The sequence below is a fragment of the Alligator sinensis genome, unplaced genomic scaffold (assembly GCF_000455745.1).
Source record: "Alligator sinensis unplaced genomic scaffold, ASM45574v1 scaffold1193_1, whole genome shotgun sequence".
Taxonomy (NCBI): domain Eukaryota; kingdom Metazoa; phylum Chordata; order Crocodylia; family Alligatoridae; genus Alligator; species Alligator sinensis.
This window is the reverse complement of record NW_005843014.1, coordinates 137,267-148,410: the sequence shown is the minus strand read 5'-3', so window position 1 is coordinate 148,410 and position 11,144 is coordinate 137,267.

The window sequence follows — 11,144 nt, the reverse complement described above, 5'->3', positions numbered from 1 at the left end:
AACATTTGGAGGGACGGGCGGAACTGTCCAAGTCTCGTATGGCAGAACTCTGTTTAACTAATTGGACGTCTTATACGTCCCAGTTAGATTTGGGGAGATGATGGCCAGAAAATGGATCATTTGACCTAAATCGCCTGACTGCCTTACGAAAGATCTTGGAGGACCTCCGCCCCGGCCAAATGAATTATTGGTATTTATGGGACCATGTTGCTAGTAAGCGATCAAAGCTCTTAGCCACCCCGACCCCTGTACCTTCCCCAAATTTGTTAGCTCCCCTTCAATGTCCAAAACCTTCCGCACCACCTTCATATTCAGAAGATGATTATAGACCCCTGCCCAGGCCCCCTAACCCACCGTTAATTCCACCTCAAATGTTTGAACTCCAAAACGTTGCCCCCGGGCTGGCCAAGGGACTGGGAAGTCTTCAAGAGGCATCTCCTCAATTGTCTCTCTCGGAATCCCCGAGTCCCGGATCTGGAGAGGGATCCAGAGATCCCACTCCAGATTCCAGTTCCACCCCGATTTCAAATCGCACTCGTCAAAAATTGTCCAAGCCTACGCTTCAATTACCTCTAAGAGAATACCCTGTGTCTGGTGAGGGTGGAGGAGTTATCAGTCACTGGACACACACTCCGTTCTCCACCACCAACCTCTTAAACTGGCAAGAAAACACCCCCAGGCTCAGAGATGATCCTGAAGTAGTTCTAAGGCACTTCAAAACCATTTTCATGACTCATAACCCCTCCTGGTCAGATATCATGCAACTCCTCGAAAGCCTTTTAACCTCAGATGAGAAGACCCAAGTACTATGCCACACTGACCAATTTTTAGCCAATCAGCAGTATCAAAACCACCCCATGCCTAATGGTGTACCTAGGCAAGATCCAGATTGGAATTAGAACAAGGAAGAGGGACAAAATGCAGTACAAATGCTAAAGGAAAGTATCTTAGATGGACTAAAAAAGGCAGGAGATAAAACTACAAACTGGTCCAAAGTGACAGCTACTGTTCAGGGTCCAGAAGAACACCCTTCAGACTACTTTGAAAGACTCTGTAAAGCTATACCCCAGTATGGAAACATGGACCCCGAGACACCTGCCACTTTGCCTGTGTTAAAACTTGTATTTATAAATCAGGCTAGCGAAGATATTAGAAAGAAACTACAACAGGTTACCCCAAGGATATGTAGAATCTCCCAGCATTTTTTCTTAAATTCTTCACAAAGATTTGCAAGATGTTACTTTTCCTAACTCCTCATCCGTCCTAATATACGTGGATGATTTACTCTTATACTCTACCTCATCCGAGGCATCTACCCAGGACACCATCATCTTACTCACTACACTAGCTGCCAAAGGCCACAAGGTGTCACTGAGCAAGCTTCAGTTCTGTAAATCCACTGTTAAATACTTAGGACACATCTTAGAGCCAGGCCAACGACGCCTTAGTGATGACAGAATCCAAGCCATCCTAAATATTCCCAAACCTATAACAAAGCGTCAAGTTAGGGTTCTGCTAGGAATGGTAGGGTTCTGTCGCTCTTGGATCCCAGCCTTCGGAGAGTTAACCAAACCACTTGTACAGCTTACCACGAAAGATGCAGAAGAACCAGTCTTTTGGGATCATGAAGCCGCCCACAGCTTCGGTAATATAAAAACAGCTCTAGCCTCTGCTCCTGCTCTAGGGCTACCAGATTATCGAAAACTTTTCACGCTCTTTGTCCGTGAGCGACTAGGAGTAGCCTCTGGGGTACTTACCCAACCCTTAGGCACCACCCAACGCCCAGTAGCTTACTTCTCTGCACAATTAGATCCAATGGCTAAGGGGGGAACAGGCTGCCTTCGCACAGTGGCAGCAGCTGCAACAATAGTCAAGAAAGCCCAGGAATTAGTCCTCGGATACCCCCTTATCCTAAAGGCTCCACACGCAGTAGCCCTCCTCCTGCTCTAGAAAAATACTCAACATTTTTCTCATCAAAAAATAAACAAATATGAAACCACACTTTTAATGGCCACAAACCTGGTCATAGAAAGATACAATACCCTGAATCCGGCTACCCTATTACCTCTACCCAGCGACGGTGAACCAGACTCCCATGATTGCCTTCAAGTTGCAGCATTTTCAGATAAACCCAGGGCAGGTCTCAGTGACTTACCCTTAGACAACCCTGACTTGATTTTTTATGTAGATGGCTCTTCAAAAATAGTCAATGGAGTTAGAAAAACGGGTTATGCAGTAGTAACTCCATTTGAAGTACTTGAAGCTGAACCACTGCCTGGGCAGTTGAGTGCGCAGGCGGTGGGAGCCACCTGTGAAAAAGATGGAATATGGCGATTGCCGGATGGAAGGATAGTGCTACCTAAAGCAGCCCTTAGACCTTATCTACAACAACTCCATCAAAGCGAGCATTTAGGGTGCGAAAAACTTAGAGGATTTATGACAGCCTCTGGAACTAAAATATCAAATGCCAAACAAGTCCATGATCTCCTACACGGTATAATGTCGCCAAAGGCCATAGCTGTAATGCATTGCCCAGCCCACACCAAGAAGGGAGATCAAGTCTCAAAAGGCAATGCCCTGGCCGATGCAGCGGCCCTACAGCCACTCTCCACCCTAGCCTTCCAAACTCAAATTCCTCAGTCAAAGGCATATTTGGGCATATTGCTAGAGCCAGACATGGTCTAAAGGCGGTGCAGACTCATACAACAAAGATGGAAAGCGGTGGGCGCCACCTGTGAAAAAGATGGAATATAGCGATTGCCGAACGGAAGGATAGTGCTACCTAAAGCAGCCCTTAGACCTTATCTACAACAACTCCATCAAAGCGAGCATTTAGGGTGCGAAAAACTTGCTGCTATCACTAATAGACTGTTCTATGCACCCGGAGTCTAACAGGAAGCAAAAAGGCTTTTAGAACACTGCAGTATGTGCAAAAAGTTTAATATCAAAGGGGAAAAATCAGGACCCCCCGGAGCCCGCCCTTGGGCTTATACTCCCTTTGAAAGACTACAAATAGATTTTGCTGATATGCCTAAAGACAATGGGTACAAAAACCTCCTAGTAATTGTTGACCAACTCACGGGGCAAGTAGAAGCCTTCCCCACCAGAAGAGCTGCATCACAACAAGTAGTAAAAATACTCCTTAATGAAATTATACCCAGGTTTGGTCCACCACGTATCATTGAAAATGACCAAGGATCACATTTTACTGCTGACATAAATAAAACATTGGCCAGCTGCCTGGAAATAGAATGGACATTCCATACCCCTTGGCACCCAGAAAGCTCAGGACAAGTAGAGAGAATGAATCAGACCCTGAAACAAAAAATTAAAAAGCTATGTGCTGAGAGCGGGCTAAAATGGACTAAAGCTCTCCCACTAGCTCTTATGTCCATCAGAACCACCCCCAGGGGAAAACTAAAGCTCAGCCCTTACGAGCTGCTGTTTGGACACCCTGTTCCCCAACATTCCCCCTTACTACCGGCTCACATTTCCTCTCTTTTAGACGATGAAGGACTTACCTCTTATATTTTATCTCTACAGTCTCAGTTAAAATCTCTCCATAGGTATGCTGCTTTAAGCCAACCCCTCCCTGCCAATGTCCCAGCACATCGCATCCAGCCTGGAGACTGGGTGTATGTGAAAACTTGGAAACGGTCTCCCCTTGAACCTAAGTGGCAAGGACCATATCAAGTCCTCCTCACCTCCCACACCACCGTAAAAGTAGCAGAAAAGGACAACTGGATTCATTATACTTGTACAAAGAAGACAGAAGTTTCACCAGAGCTCAGGATCGGCTCCAACGCAAGCTTCCCCGACCTGGAAAAGGGGAAGCCGAAGAAGACGACTGCGGACTTCATGGGAGCACCGCACGCCCACCTGACTGCGACAAGGGTGAGCCAGAAGCATATGAAAAAATAAAAACAAACAATTCCTGGACCTGCAGCCCATTAGATAATATAAAACTCAAACTAACCAAAGTCTACTAATGAACTGTCACCCTTTTGGGGTTCTGTCCAGCCCAGAGAACACCGAACTCCAAGTACTGCATCCTTTAGACACTTTTGGATCAGCTGAAACCGAGCACTTTGGGACTGTAACATGCCCCAAAAGAACAGTTACTGGGGCTGCAGGGTTGTTTATACTGTTTGTGCTGATTTCTGTTCTAATATGGCTTTTATAACTATGTTATTTCTAATCTTTCTCTTTGCTGGAGGAATGAGTCTTTTACAGGGGTCGGCTATAGATACCAGTTGCTGCAGATGTGCTAATCCTGGTGCCCGCGGTTTTCCTGTCTGGATAAGCGGTTCAATCGAACTCTCTAAAATAGACAGAAAAGTCAACATTGCCCGCTGGTATCCTCCCTCACATTGCTGTAGTTCAGCAGAAGTCCGAGTATTTACTTATGGAGCAGAATATTGTGTAAAGCCTAGCCACCCAGTTTTCAAACAATTTGCAGAGTCTCCTCAGGCTAAGGCTACTCTTAAACCTACTGTTGCCCATATCTCTGATAACAACATGTACCTCCAATACGTTGAGAGAGCCGCTAAAGCAGAAAACCAAAGTAACTGTTGGGTGTGCAGTTATTTTCCTCTCCACACCCAAGGAGGAACTCCCATGACTCCCATTCCCTTGGGCCCCATCGAGTCACTTTTAAACCCTTCTAATAACCAAGCTTGGGACCAAAGTCAGCAGGAGTTCCTTTTAGTAAAGCCTGTAGTTAGAGATTGGTGTTTTTATGTAAACTACTCAGTATCAAACTGCATCAATTTAGGCACCAGCATATGTCACCACTATTTTACTAGTTCAATTGGAGGAGACTGGCATAATAATAATACAGCAACCCCTACCTAGTGCAGCTCTTACAATGATTTCTACAGTGGCAAAAATTTAACCAAGGGTACTAATCCTATCTGCACCCCCATCTCCTATTTAAATAATACCTTGTGGTATTGTTTGTACACTAATACCTCCCGGGGACAACGCTTCTTCAATGGAACTGCAAATCCTTCCTTTAAATCAAAGGGTGAGCGAGGAGTGCTATGACTAGGAAACGGTGGCCAAATACCTCCTAAGTATTCAAACCTCGCTGCTTTAAAGGGACAATACTGGGTCTGCGGCTTCCACGCCTACCATAAAATCCCTGCCAAAGGAAAAGGTATCTGCTATCCGGCGATGCTTAAACCCTCTATGGGGCAGGTAGTGAAACAAGAGGGATTTGCAAGAAAGCCGTGATATAGTAAACAAATATCAAACAACTCCACTTACCAAAGGATTATTACTTGGGTGTTCCCTTGCAGGTACGTTCCCAGGAATAGGCACTGTGTGTCTTGGAAGATATACATTACGCCTCCAAGCTGTAATAGAAATCATGGCTCACGAATTCAGCGAAGGTCACAAGGAACTCTTGAAGGCCGTCGCTGCCTTGGCTGACACCCAAGAAGAACTCTGACAAATGGTAATTCAAAACCATATAGCCCTTGATTTTCTCCTCGCCGCCCAAGGAGGTGCATGCACAGTCATCGGACCAGAATGTTGTGTATGGGTTAACAGCTCTTTTACCATAGTTCAAACATACCTCAATGATGCAGCTGTCCATATCCAAAAAGCCGAAGATATAGCTAAAATCCCCAAAGATACGTCTCTTAGCTGGCTTACTGATTGGTTCCCATCCCTTACGGGATGGCTTAGATCTTTTTGTATTAAGTATAATCAGAATTGTTATAACTGTAGTCTGCCTGTTGTGTTGTTTTCAGTGTTTATGCTCTTTAGGACAACAGTTTATGCAAAAGCAAGTAACAATGTATGGTCAGTTTGTACAAATATCCAGCAACAATCATCAAAACCTAACCCCACAGGAATTTGAATACTTAAAAATGTGTCATGAAGCTTCCATAGACTTCCATGGTCTTCTTGCTCTGAACAATCTCCCACGTCTGTAACAAAATCAGCATCCTCACAGCCTTCTCATCCTGGACTTCAGAAAAAAGAAAAAATTGATTACCGTATTTTCTTGCATATAGTCCGTGGGTTATATAAGTTTTTACAAACATGACGGATGGGTGCAGGCTATACAAGGGTGTGGGCTATGCAGAGCCATTTATGCAAAAACAAGTGTAGTGAAAGTTAATAAGTGCATTAATAATTGTTTGAATAGTATTTCCAGGTTATACAACATACTGGACGATGACGGTACGAGTGCTTTAGCTGGTCCACCCAACGTTGATGGAAAGAAGACAAATTCATTAAATTGACTGAATTATAAATACAAATGTGTATAGTTTGTTTCAATTTATAAATAAAATATATGGATTGTTAAATGTACCGGTATTTTTTAAACTGTTAATGTAGCTCAAAAAGTAAGATGCCAGATAGGAAAAGCAGGGAAGTGTTGCTTAACTACTGGCTAAAGGTGCGCTATCACAACATTAATAGTAAAAAAACTTATGCTACAAAAATCACATTTTTTATTGCAAACGTTAAAACTGTCTTTAATGAAAATTGAAACACATAAATGTCTAAATAACATTCAAACCCAATTGGGCGCCTCTTTTTCGCTGGCTGGAAAACCTTCAAAGTCCATATCGTAACTTGATTCGTTGAAATACATGTCTACAGAAGCAGTGTCATCAAGTTCATCAGCATAGTCTTCCGAATTGGTGTAATCTGACTCCTCACCTGATGCGCTGTCCAGGATTCTGGCTTTAAAGAAGCCGTTGATTATAGAGCTTGGTTTCACAGCTCTCCAGGCCACAATGATCCAGTTACAAACTTCTATATAGGTGGCTCGGCGCTGTTTTCCAGAGGGGGTGAATGAATGAACACCCTGGCTCATCCATTTTTCCCGCTCTTTTCTCATGAAACATTTGAATGAATTGTTGACGGAGATATCCAATGGTTGGAGCTTACAGGTTAGTACTCCAGGAATGACAGCAATATGTGCTCCAGCTTTATTTATTTGTTTTTGAACACTAGAATGCTTATGTACTGCCATTGCATAAAAAATTAGCAAAGATTTAGGCGCGAAAAACCCGCCTTGCCATGTTCGAAAACAGTGTTCTGTCTGTTCTTTCATTATATCCTCATTCATCCACCTTTTCTTATTGCAAATAACTGCAACTCCATTTGGAATCTTTTCTTGGGGCATTGTTACCTGTTTGAAAATAACTATTGGTTTTAGCTTTATACCACTCACGGTGCACGCTAGCACAACGGTGAAATTTGTTTGTTCATGGCCTGTTGTTGATATTGCAATCGTCTTTTTACCACATTGACATCCCAACAACTCGTACAGTTGATCAAATGAAATCAGTACTTTGTCCATGTTAATTATGTCTGCAGGACATAAATTATGCACTCTGCACACCTTACGCACAAAATCGTGAAATTTTGTTAATTTTTCTTCCCAGTCATCTGGCAGTTTTTGCCCTACGGTAGTTCATGAATGAACAGGTTAATTATTTCTGTGCATAAATTTATGCACCCAATTGCTTCCACCCCCAAAGTCTGTTATTTTCATCTCATTTGCCATCACGCGGGCCTTCCGCCGAATAGCAAAGGTTGACATAATTTTGTTGCTTTCTCGTTGTGCAACAACCCACTCTTTCAGGTTAGCTTCTAGAGTTGGCCATTTATAATGCTTACCTCCGCGAGTGCGCTTTCTCGGATTCAGAGTTTTCAAAATGTCTTCTTTTCCCCATTCTTGCACCGATTTTTCATCCACAGAGAATTCTTGACCAGCTGCGCAATTGCCGTGTTTCTTGGTGTAATTGATAATGGACAATTTGAAGTCTAATATGTACGATTTTCTCTTGGGCATTTTCAAATGAAGTATGCAAGGGTAGGATCGAACCCTGTGGTAGTCATGTAATTACCCCGGGAATCGCATAGGTCCAGATTTAAAAGAGACTTCACATGTGTTTTGAAGTCTGAGTACTCACAACAACCTACCACAAGGTAATTCGTTTCAGCTTCATATGTTGCTTACTAATTAAGGCATGTGGACAACAACCGATTTCGCTTATTTTATTATTGTATTCTACCATTAACTATACTAAAATTTAGTTAGAAATGCTGTTATCTATAATACATTCTACATGTAACTAAAACTATACATGAAATTAGTGAGATTGGGAGGTCAGGTAAATTTGTCGGCAGTCGGTCGTCTTTACTGACTGGAGTTTCTAAACACGCTTGAGCAGATGTTACAAATTGACAGTAATAATTAGTGCTCAAATGGCAAACATTTTGATAATAATTAATGACTAAACATTACTGTATAAAGGCCTGTAGTAGGCAGAGCACCTCTCAGGCTTAATAGGATTAAAATCGCCCCGGTACCGACACTGTCAGGTGTGGGGAATACATGGGTGTGGTCTATATGCGAGAAAATACGGTAATATTGTAAAGTTTAAAGTTGAAGGAGCTCTTAGCATAGGTCCGGCTAAAGGTGGCATTATCCCCCATCTTTTAGTCCCAGAAAAGATTTCAAAAGAGGTATCTTCATTAATATTGTTCCAACTGTGAGGGTATTGTATTTCTGCTAACCCTACCTCCCAGCTTCCCAGGAGATCCAGAGGTTTAAGCAGCTGTATGGTAAAGTTCAAATTGGTGTTCTGCAGGAAAATCCTGGCCCAGGCATTACTGGCTACAGTGATGTAAAACCCGCTGTTGCTCATCTTGCCCTTTCAGTGGTGGTAATGGTTTCTCTTTTATGTTAAACGTTACAGATTTAGAAAGCTTCTGCCCAGCTATTAAATCTAGCTGGCCACTCCATCCATTTCACCTGTAACTGCTACTTTCTTCCCTTTCCTTTCCCTGCTAAGACTTTTTCAATCCTGTAAACTCTGTCCTGTTTGGGGTTCACTTTCTGTAGTTCTTCAGGATAAAAAGAACCTGTGTTAGGCAAGGTTCCCTCTAAGCTGCACGTGTGTTTTAAAACCTGGCCACGCATGAACTTATTAATGCCGTGCACGCACCTGGTGAGGAGCTGGGCTGCAGCTTTGAAAGGAGCTGGGCAACAAGCTGAGCACAGCAGAGGCACTGAGGCTGGTTTAGGACACTAGCAGAGGTAAGCTCAGGCAGCAGTTCCTCCCTGAGGCCATGTGCTGTGGCAAGGTGGGGATGGAGGCAGGGGCTGGGGCTAGGGGATGGCACCGGGGAACTGCTCCGCTTCCCAGCCCCAGTGCCACGTGCCTCCTCAATTCCAGAGGCATGGAGAGGTGGGGACAGGGGCTGGCATGGGCTCTGCCAGCACTGGAATATCGCTCTGCTTCCCAGCCCTGACGCCACATGCCTCCTCACTCCTGGAGGCGAGGCAGGGGCTGGTGCCAGGAAACTGCCCCACTCCTGGAGTCAATGCGGGGATGTGGGCTGAGGTTCCTGGCTTTGAGGGCTTTCGCTATTTTTACATTGCCAATATATGACATAAAGCTAGAAATGGTACAAGTTAATGATTTTAAAATAAGTTTAGGAAAATACAGCAAGTTCCTGTTGTTATCTTTCCACCATCAAAAACAGGCATGTTAATAAGTGAAAAATAAAAATAAATGAAATCCAAATGAATACCCAATCCTCTACTCCCCAAAATGCATTCACTGCAAAAATAAAAGCAAATTTAGGGCATAGGCAGACAATGTGCTTTGGGAAAGTTAGCTGCTTTTTCTATCATTCTAGGATGGCCAATATTTTCCCTGGACCAAGGATCATCTTTTACATTCATTTTACAATGTCCAAGTGTAAGTGTGAAGAGGGTGAATGCAATGGACCAGCTAAGAAGAAGAGCTGCTCAAGATTCAAAGAAGACTGGTTGAAGGAGATGTTCGAAACTGACATGTCACATGCATCTGGTCAGCAGCACATAAGTCTTGGAGATATTTTTCAGTATCATGAAAGTGGGGATGTCCTGTGTACCATCTGCATGAGTGCAGGCGGCAATAGCGAATGAACAACTGGAAAAAAATGGGTGACTGGAAATTAGACTATTTGAAATGCCATTTGACGCACCAGAGTCACACAGATTCTGTGATGAAATTATGTAACCTAAGCAGAGCAATCCTGAAAAGTTGGTTTTGATAAGGTGCATTGAAACTCTACTATGGACCATATACACACTTTTTAGTAGGTCTTCTGTAAAAAAAAGTCTTAGTTTGAAGAACTATCTAAGGCTGCTGAGTGTGAAACAGTTTCATTTAGGCCACTGAATGAGGTCAAATGGCTCTCTAGACATTTTGCTCTTAGTGCCTTGATGAAGAATTATACTGTGTTGATGGGCTACTGTGCACAAGTGGCTGAAGGCAACAACCCAATTCACAAATACTGCTTGGGCAAACTGCAGAAACCAAAGTACCATGTTGCACTGGCCATACTAAATGATGTCTTAGGTGAACTGGCTGAGCTGTGTAGAATGCTTCAACAAAGTTCACTAACAACACTAGAAGCATTTCAGTTTGCCGAAGCTAGAATTGCCAAACTTCATTCACAGTATCTTGGTGAGACTGTACATTTTTCTGAAGATGTCAAACCTCACTGTCATCATTTGAATCACCTGTTGACACCACATCCGTTATTCAATTCATTGAACCACACGTGACCACATGGACAACAGATTTTCAGAAGGCGAGTTGAAAGAGTGGTCAATTTTTTATAAGGATTCTTTTTCCTCTTCATCAAACAGGAATGATTTCTCTTTTGGGCATGAGGAGCTGAAAACATTGGCAACAAGATATAGCACCTTGCTAACCAAATCTGTAGAAACTTTTAAGAAGGACCTATGCAAACAATATGTGGACTTTAAATTAACTGTTAGTGAGAAGATGAAAAATGGGGCAATAAAGACCTTTGAAGACATGGTCACCTACATACTACAACAGAAACAATTCAGTGAACTGTCAATACTTGTTGACATCTGTGCCACTTTCCAGGCATCTAGTGCAGATTGTGAGAGAGGGTTTAGCCTCATGAACACAATAAAAACAAAGTCTGGAAATCATTTAGAAGCTGATAATCTGGACAAGCTGATGCAAAGTAAACTTCATTTAGCATCAGGAAAGACTGTTAACCTGGACACTGTATATTCTGCTTGGAAAACAGAAAAAGGTAGACAGGAGTCACTTTGGTAAATAAAGGTTATAGTATCATCTTTT